Genomic DNA, 10,417 nt, shown 5'->3' with positions numbered 1-10,417 from the left:
CTGGAAGTGCAGCAGGAGCCTGGAAGAGCAGCAGGAACCTGGCAACGCAGCAGGAGCCTGGCAGAGCAGCAGGGGCCTGACATAACAGCAGGAGACTGGCACATCAGGACCCTGGCAGAGCAGAAGCCTGGCAGTGCAGCAGGAGATGGCAGTGCAGGAGCCTGGCAGTGCAGCAGGAGCCTAGCAGCACAGCAGGAGCCTGACAGAGCAGGACCCTGGCAGAGCAGCAGAACCCTGGCAGTGCAGCAGGAGCCTGGCAGTGCAGCAGGAGCCTGGCAGTGCAGCAGGAGCCTAGCAGCACAGCAGGAGACTGACAGAGCAGGAGACTGGCAGAGCAGCGCAGCAGGAGCCTGGCAGAAGAGGAGCCTGGCAGAGCAGCAGGAGCCTGGCACAACAGGAGGAGCCTGGCAATGCAGCAGGAGCCTGGCAATGTAGCATGAACCTGGCAGAGCAGCAGGAGCCTGACAGAGCAGGAGTCAGGCAGAACAGCAGCAGCCTGGCAGAGCAGCCGCCTGGCAGAGCAGCAGCCTGACAGAGCATGAGCCTGACAGAGCAGCAGCCTGACAGAGCAGCAGCCTGACAAAGCAGCAGCCTGACAGAGCAGGAGCCTGACAAAGCAGCAGCAGCCTGACAGAGCACGAGCCTGACTGAGCAGGAGCCTGTCAGAGCAGCAGCCTGACAGAGCAGGAGCCTGACAGAAGAAGAGCAGCTTGGCAGGACAGCAACAACCAGACAGAGCAGTTACTAGTTCCAGACACACTTTTTAAATGGCAGTGACACATCTGTAACTTGGAGTGAAGCCTGATCTTGCATACAAAGGTTTGCGTTGTTCTTATGGAACCATCTGGCAAGTAAAATCATATATTTGCTGTTTGCTCGTGTACTAACAGAATTTAACTAATGGACGTGCAACCTGGATAAATGTTGAATGAGTTTTTTTTAAAATTCACACAGTTTATGGCATGGCAGAATAAGAAAACCTGGAGAAATGATCAGAAAGGCTTTGACAAATTAGCAGTTTATCATAGCCAAATTCATTCTTTCCGTTGCTGTATCAAAGACTGATACAATTTTTTAAGGTTACTTCTTAGAATATAAAATGATTCCTGTCCATCAATTTCAAGGGGAATTAATTTTTTGATCAACTGGATATCTTACATGCATAGAGACATACTATTTTTAACTCCAAACTAAGCTGCAGTCCTGAGAAATGGGCACATTTTGAAGTTCTATTTGCTGGATACAAAGTAGAAGCCTTCTCCCCAGAAGAACACATCACATAAGAGTTCAGAACCAATTCTCTAAAATTCATCTAGGAATTTTAAGCTGGCCCAAAGCACTCTATTCATTGTTGACAGACCAGCTGGGCCCAACTCACCCGTGCAACTCTGAGGGATAGGCCTGTCACTGGTGCAAAGAATCCATTCAGCTCCAGATAACTCTGCAAGCCATTGAAGTGGTCTTAGCTGCGCAAACAGTGTGATGCCTACTGTGCTGATAGGGTGTATGAATTTCACTGAATTAAACTCCAGAAGTATGTGTATACACCATTAAATGCTGATTTTAACCTCACCCATCCAATGCATTCTTGACAATATTCCGGACTTGTGCTCCAGAACTTGCCATGCCCCGAACCAAGCTGTTCCAGTGCAGCTACAACACTGGCATCTGTCCGGCTATGTGGAAAATTTCCCAGGTATGTCGTGTACACAAAAAGCAGGACAAATCCAACCCGGCCAATTACCGCCTCATCAGTCTACTCTCCATCATCAGTAAAGTAATGGAAGAGGTCGCAACAGTGCTATCAAGCGGCACTTGCTTAGAAATAACCTGCTCACTGACGCCCAGTTTGGATTCCACCAGGGCCACTCAGCTCCTGTCCTCATTACATCTTGCTTCAAACATGGACAAAAGAGCTGAACTCCCGAGGTGAGGTGAGAGTGACTGCCCTTGACTTCAAGGCCGCATTTGACCGAGTGTGGCATCAAAGAGCCCTAGCAAAACTGGGGTCAGTGGGAATCGGGGAAAACTCTTTAGTGGTTAGAGTCATACTTAGCACAAAGGAAGATGGTTGTTGTTGTTGGAGGTCAGTCATCTCAGCTCCAGGACATCACTGCAGGAGTTCCTCAAGGTAGTGTCCTCAGCCCAACCATCTTCAGCTGCTTCAACAAGACCTTCCTTCCATCATAAAGACGAAGTGGGGTATTCGCTGATGATTGCACAATGTTCAGCACCATTTGCGACTCCTCAGATACTGAAGCAGGCCATGTTCAAATGCAACAAGACCCGGACAATATCCAGGCCTGGGTTGACAAGTGGCAAGTGACATTTACGCCACACAAGTGTCAGGCAATGACCATCTCCAACAAGAGAGAATCTAACTTTGCCCCTCGATGTTCAATGGCATTATCATCACTAAATCCCACACTATCAATGTCCTGGGGGTTACTATTGACTAGAAACTAAACTAGACTAACCTTGTAAATACTGTGGCTACAAGAGCAAGTCAGAGACTAGGAATGCTGCAACGAGTAACTCGCCTCCTGACTCCCCAAAGCCTGTCCACCATCTACAAGGCACAGGGCAGGAATGTAATGGAATACTCCCCATTTGCCTGGATGAGTGCAGCTCCCACAACATTCAAGAAGCTGGACACCGTCCAGGACCAAGCAGTCTGTTTGATTAGCACCCCATCCACAAACATGCACTCCCTCCACCACTGATGCACAGTAGCAGCAGTGTGCACCATCTACAAGATGCACTGCAAGAATTCACCAGGGCTTTTTAGACAGCACCTTCCAAACCCATGACCACTACCATCTAGAAGAACAAGTACCCCTCGAAGTCACTCATCATCCTGACTTGGAAATATATCACTGTTCCTTTACTTTCACTGGGTCAAAATCCTGAAACTCCCTAACAGCACTATGGGTGTACCTACACCACATGGACTGCAGCAGTTGAAGAAGGCAGCTCACCATTACCTTCTCAAGGGCAACTAGGGATGGGCAATAAATTCTGGCCCCGCCAGGGAACCCCACATCCCGTGAATGAATATAAAAAAAACCCATGTTAGAACTAAATTTCAACATTGTTCCCTCAGTGACTTCACCCATATTATTAATAAAGGTAACGAAAAGCAAAAATTCCAACACAGATTCACATGGGAATTCATTAATGACCACTTCAGACCTACTTCTATTGATTACTGCCCTCTGCTGACAAGAATGAACTAATTCACGTTCCAGCATGAAAACTACCCAGGGATCCTACGGAATGAAACCACATTTAATATGCAGCACTTTGTCAAAGACCTTTTGAAATTAAGGTGCACAATGTCTGCTGGACTATGACCATCATCCACCAACTTTTTCATTTTTTCAAAAGATTCAACCAAATTAGTGCGACAGCACCTCTATTTCCAAAAGTCATCCTGACATTCCTTAAAAAACTTCTACTCTTTCCAAATGATCTTACAGCCCATCTCCAATAATACCTTTCAACAGCTTAACTACAAGTTAAATCAAATTAGCTGGCCTACATATTTCCAGATTATGACTTTCTCCTTTTCTTAAATATTGACACCACATGAACACCGCACCTGTCTAGGTTTCCAGACATCATCAAGCTGCTAAGTATATAAGCCAATGTGCACTTAATATGATACACATTCTGTTCAGTGTTCTAGGATGAACATCATCAAATTCAGTAGCCTGACTTGCCTAGTCATAGACAAGACAGTTGCAGCATTGACTACCATGGATTTACTCGGCAACTTGGCATTATAGTGAAACTAAGAAGAATATCTATTTAAAAATCTCAACCATGCACCAGGCTTTTGTGAAGGAGATGGAAAGGTAAATCAGGAAACTTCCCGCCCTTTAAAATTGCTCCCACCTGCCATATTTTCATGTTGGGAAGCAAGGGTGAGATGGAGTCGGGCCCACTGCCTCTAGAGGCAGGCCCGAGGAGATAACAGAGACAGGCGGATGACCAGGCTGGCAAGCTGGAATACCCACCTCTGTTTACTGGAACATCAGCCCTCAACTCCTCACCCACCTCATGCTCCCTCATACCTCCTTTGCCTCCTTATACCCCCTGCCGCTTCATGCCCTCTCATATCCCTATGCTCTTCCCTCCATGCTCCCTCATACACCCTGGCCCCTCTTTGTATTCTCCATAGCTACTCACCCAGCATCCGCTATGGAAAGACCTCAGGATGTCTTTGAAATGGACATTAAACTACTAACAACCTAATCATTTAATCACACCATATTGAAACAAACTATCCTTGAAAAAAGCCATTCCAAAAAAATTAAAATCCCTCAAATGGTCGATCTATTGTAAACACAAACAGATATCTATTGCAGTAACCACATCAAAGACAGCTAATATTTTAATAGCCTCTTAAAACTGTCAATCAAAATGTCGATATAGCCCCTACTTAGATAAATGGTTCTAGACTTTTGAAACTCAGGAAAGCATTCATAATGGCCACAGCTGTAATGACAAACCTTCAGAAATATAAACAATGGCGTCTATAGAAACTGAAAAAAACAGACTGCCTTTTTTCCTCAGCTAGACCAGATAAACACCAGTCGGACAAAGTAGTCCAGGAGCAGGTGGGAGCTTTTACTTCCTCAATGAAAGCCGCTAAAGGTTTGTTTTTCAATTTTAAAAGGACTCTGGACATTTAAATCACTTCAGATTATTACACTAGAGATCCAAATCACTGCAGTAAAAACACACTTAATTTACACAATAATATTTAACTATTGCAACTAAAAGAGAAGAAGATTTTTTTTGTATTTCAAAGCCTGTCGATGAAAGAATTCCAGGAGCAGGTGGTTTTTTTTGGTTCCCCACTTTGACTGGGGTTCCCTTGTGGTTCCCTCTGAAAGGCTATGAACCACACCTACTTACTGAAGAGGCTAGACTCCACTAAAATTGTTGAGGGGCAGGGTGCGGGTGTGTTAAACCTCCCACCCCCCGTAATGGAGCTGACAAGGGCAGGAGTGCTGCGTGCAGGCGGGCAAAAAATGATGGAAACAAGGATGGAGGCAGGAATCCCAGAATTGGGTGCTGACCACCATTTTTAAAGGGTTCCTGAGTTGTCCCAACTCAGCGAAAATCTGGGCCCATCTATGCTTTCCACTCTAATCTTCTTTGCAAATTCTCTCAAAGGCCCTGTGTGGTTTTTACTCACCCTGAAATAACTGAAAGACCTTCTGGTTGCTACCATACCTGCCCATAATCCTATTTTCCCATTGGTCTTTAGTCATTATGTAAGGAGATTTTGCCAGTCTGAACTGAATCTTCTACCTATCCTTATTTTCTAGTGAGTTATTTTCTTAACGTCTGGCAAATACTTTTTAAAGTTTAGTTTGTTTATAACCAACTTTTGGGTTTTATTTTACCTTCTACCAGTTAATCTGAGACACAAGCAAGGCTTTCTGTCCATAAATAAAAATAGAAAATATTGGAAAGACTCAGGTCTGGCAGCATCTGTGGAGCGAGAAACAGTGTTAATGTTGCTGCCAGACCTGTTTCTGCTCTTATTTGAGATTTCCAGCATCAACAGTACTTTGCTTCTGTATTAGTGTTCCTGTCCATAAATACAGTTCGAAAGGAACTCCATTTTCTTCTGTATTGTAGTTATTCCCAGCTAGCAGCAATCTTTCTCCAAATCTTCTCTCATTCTGGAAAATGTAAACCTTCTTGAAATCTAGCAATTACATTAAATTGTCAGGAGCAGTATTTACCTAATTCAATTGAAGTCTGATGATGCTATGATCACTGTTACCCAAATATTCTCCGCACGGAGTTAGTATGCAGTTGAATCACCGCTTAGGACTAAATCGTTTTATTTTTCTTTGTAGTGTTCCTGACATGCTGGCATGAAGATGCTTCCTGTATTTCTTTGTACTTAGTGTTGGAAATTTTAATTTTTTGATCAATTTTTACCTGAATGTTTCTTTCCCTCTTTTTCTAATCAAAACTAATTTTCCAAGTTGACGGTATCATGAGCTCTCAGTAGTGGCTAAAACATAACAGTTTTGCTACAGTTTATGGAAATGTGAGAGAATATGAACTGCATAGGTAGGATTTTAGTATCATGGAATGATAGTAAATTAAAGTGTCAAAAAATTATTCTCGTAGAAGTCCTATTTCAGCACCTCAAATGGAAAATCCAGAAGAATTGTTATCCATTTGCTGCGATAAAATTCAAGTATTCAAGTAATGATGAATAGGTTCTTGATTGGTAAGGGCATCAAAGGCTACGGGGAGAAGGCGGGAGAATGGGGTTGAGAAACTTATCAGCCATGATTGAATGGCAGAGCAGACTCGATGGGCCAAATGGCCTAATTTCTGCTCCTATGTCTTATGGTCTTATGAAGTCAGGAACAAGAATATATACATTACCTAGCCCTAGTTAATTTCCTGACTCTCAATAATTCCTTACATAGGAGAGAATTTTCCCCCCGTTGGGGGGGTTATGCAGGGGCAGGCATGGGCGGGCACGGGCCTGATTGGCACCCTTGATTAGGCCCACGCTGCCATTTTACGTGAGTGGGCCAATTAAAGCCCACCCAGCATGATGGCGCCCGGGAGCGCTGGGCACTCCCTGTGTGGACAGGGGGTTCCCTGAGTCTAGTGTGCGCTCTTTCGTGCACCTCAGGGGATAAGTTTTAAGTTCTAAAAATTTTAATAAAGAAAAAAAATTAGGACATGTCCCTTCGTGTGACAGTGTCACATGAGCTGGGACATGTCAATGAATTTTAATTTAAAAATTTATTTAATTATAAACCCTTCATGAAACCTCAGGCCGCCTATAGATGAGGTTCCATGAAAAATGCGAAGGCCGCCTGGGCTCTTCGCCTGCCCACCAACCTTAAGGTTGGACGGGCAGCTTTCTCAATAGCCTTAATTAGTTAATTAATGGCCTTTGACTGTTTGGCGGGCCCGCAGCCAACTCGCCTGCACACCTGCTGAACTCAAAATCTAAATGACGAATGGTGATATCTGGACACACCCAATGTCACCCCGTGTCATTTTACGCCTCGGCAAGTGGGCCCCGCCCCCACTAGCCAAGCCGAAAATTCTCCCCATAAGCCCATTTAATGGCAAGAAAAGGCCACTGAAACCCATTCCCACAGTACAGTTAACTTTCTCAGCCATACATCCATCTGCGCATTAAATTCTTACAACTGACCACCAGCCCTTGCAATCTGCCATCATCACCCATCTAAAAAAAACCCATCCTTGACCTCTCTGTACTTAAAAATTACCACCCCATCTCCAACCTCCCTTTCCTTTCCAGAGTCCCTGTACATGTTGTCGCCTCCCAAATCCATGTCCATCTTTCCTGTAGACATGTTTAAATTCCTCCAATTAGATTTCCAACTCTGCCACAGCACTGAAACTGCCCTTATCAAAGCCACAAATGACTGTGACTCTGGTAAATATCCCTCCTCATCCTTCGCACCTGTCTGTAGCCTTTGACACGGCTGCCCACACCATCCTCCCCCAACACCTCCCCTCTGTCATCCAGTTGGGTGGGATTGCTTTTGCCTGGTTCCATTCTCATCTATCTAGCTGTGGCCAGAGAATGACCTGCAATGGCTTCCCTTCCCACCATCACAGCATTACCCCAAGGATCTAGCCTTGGCCCCTTCCTATTTCTTATCTACAGATACCTTCGGTGACATTATTTGAAAAACAACATCAATCTCCACATGTACACTAATGATAACAAGATGTACCTCAACACCGCTTCTGTCAACCTGTCCACTGTCTCTGATTTGACATGCTGCTTGTCCAGCATCTAATCCTAGATGGGCAGAAATTTCCTTCAGCTAAATATTCAAAAGACTGAATCCATTTTCTTTGGTTTTCAAAAGAAGCTCCATTCCATAGCCAGCGATTCCATTCCTCTCCATGTCAATTGTCTGTGGCTGGACAAGACAGTTCATACTGTTGATGTCCTATTTGACCCCGAGATGAGCTTCCAACCATATGTCTGCTCCATCACCCAAGATTGCCTACTTCCACTTTTGTAACATCACCTGTCTCTGCCCCAGCTCATCCATGTCTTTGATCCCTCTGTACTTGACCAATCCAATACCCTTCCATTTTTTTCACCCTCCATAAACTTCAGCTCATCCACAAATCTGCTGCCCATGTTCTAACGTGCACCAACTCCCATTCACTCATCACCCCTCTGCTTGCTGATCTAAGTTGGCTCCCTGTCCAGCTGTTAAATTTTAAAATTCTCATCCTTGTTTTCAGATCCCCCCATTGGCATTGCCCGCCTCTATTTCTGTAACATCATCCAACCCTAAAATCCTCGGAGATCTGTGCTCCTCCCTCATTTGTACACACTTTAATCACTTCATAGTTGAAGGCTATGTCTCAACTGCATAGGCCCAATGCTTTGGAATTTCCTCCCCTATACCTTGCCACCTCTCTCCTATTTCTCCTCTTTTAAGATGCTCCTTAAAATCTATCTCTTTGGCAGGGCTTTTGATCACCAGTCCTAATATCTTCTTTTGTGGCTCAGAGTCAAATTTTGTTTGATAATACTTCTGTGAAGTGCTTGGAGACATTTTACCATGTTAACAATGCTGTATAAATGCAACACATTTATTCCAAATATTTGTCACGTCATGAGTATATAGTATTGCCTGTTCAACATTTCCTTTTTAATCAATTTAGTTTAGGTGCTTCTCCCTAATTTATTTTGGACTAATACTTGTCTATAATATTGGTTACATTTTGATTTTGAAGACCTGTTGAAATCTTGTTCACCATCCCTCACCCCCCAAATGTTCCCTCTATATTGTTGAGTCCAAGCTTTCAATAGATCTTAATCTGTGCTGACAGCTCATCCCTTCATGTAAGTGATCATTCTGGGATCCAAGTATGGATAAAGAAGGAAGTGGGGTTGGAAGGAGGTGTGATGGTGAGGAATACAAGGAAGTTGTTAGAGGTGGCCTTGGTTTTGATCAGGACCACAAGAGTAAAGAGGCCACAGCAGGTAGCAATGTCACGGAGAAAAGATGCGAAAATGGGTAAAACAGATTACATGGACGGAAAGGTTTACCAAGGGCAGGAGGTCAGTGAATTCAGATGTGATAGGGCAAGCGGAGCTGGGATAGAGAGGTTGAAGAGAGGAAAAGAGGAAGTGTGAGAAACTCTAGGATTGACATGGGGGTGGGTCAGTAAGGATTTTAGAGGAGACACAAGGTAGATGGAACAAAGTTCATGAAGGAGGTTAAGGTACCTAAGTAGTATGTCATAAATGATCGGCTGTCCTTTTTTACTAACAGGCAGCTTGATGTTCATTCTTGATGTTCATGCACAACTTAGAATTATCAGAAGGCAAAGCATGATTTTCTTTAAAAAATTAAAGTTCAGTATTAAGATCATCAGGTTTTAAGTTACAGCCCAAAAGGAACATGAGAGAAGCAGATTTGTTGCTGACATGCAGCAGGTTGTGGATGGAGAAGGTATATGTAGTGTGATTATAGCCAAGCTCTGCATATTCAATGCACAATCTTCAAGCTTGCTCATGTTTGCTCATCATTATAGTGGGGGTTTAGACAGGTCAGGTAGTGGAATATATAGCCTGGTGGGGAGGGTCAAAATGCAGCCAAGAGTCAAAAAAGAAAGGGCTTGTGTCCAGAGCAGCAGCCAAAATGTGCATGGGAATGGACGCAAAGGGAATTCAGGTCACATAGTCATGGCAGATATTAGATGAGAAAACAAACAACTGGTATTTCACATATGTGAAACATGGAATATATTTCATGTATATACAATAATATCCTGCCAGGTAAATTGAAAAATAATACACTAATATACTAGCTTTCAGCATCAGCTAGCAAGATCCGAAATAATTCTGTACCACAGTGTCAGTCAACTCTATGACTAAAATAACCTTTCAAAATTTCTAATATGAAACCGGACACATGCATCATATAAACAGAATAGGACAAAGGAAATTGTTGATTATGGTGCTCTACTCATGAAGACATCTCTATAATAATTCACTTGACTTTGTTGTGAGTCATGCAATCTCCCTTGTTGATGGAATAAATATAATTTTAAACAACTTCCTTTGCAGCAATATCTGAGGCCTACAATTAACTGGATCTTTGACAAAAGGGACTTAGTCAATACAGTTAGTGAAATGCTCAATTGTATTTCTGCTGATGAATGGACGGCAAAAGACCATGAATGTTACCTGTGTTCATGAATGTTAATCAGGAAGTGCTAATCGTGAACTGGAGTCATTGAGAGACAAGCATCTCCTGTTTGTCACCTATACTTGAACTGAGCTGAAATCAAAATTTATTACATTGCCTCTTAATCTGACTGAACAGCAACTTGCATTTATTTAGCACCTTTAATATAG

Source organism: Carcharodon carcharias, chromosome 20 (assembly GCF_017639515.1).
Source record: "Carcharodon carcharias isolate sCarCar2 chromosome 20, sCarCar2.pri, whole genome shotgun sequence".
NCBI lineage: Eukaryota > Metazoa > Chordata > Chondrichthyes > Lamniformes > Lamnidae > Carcharodon > Carcharodon carcharias.
This window is presented reverse-complemented; position numbering follows the sequence as displayed.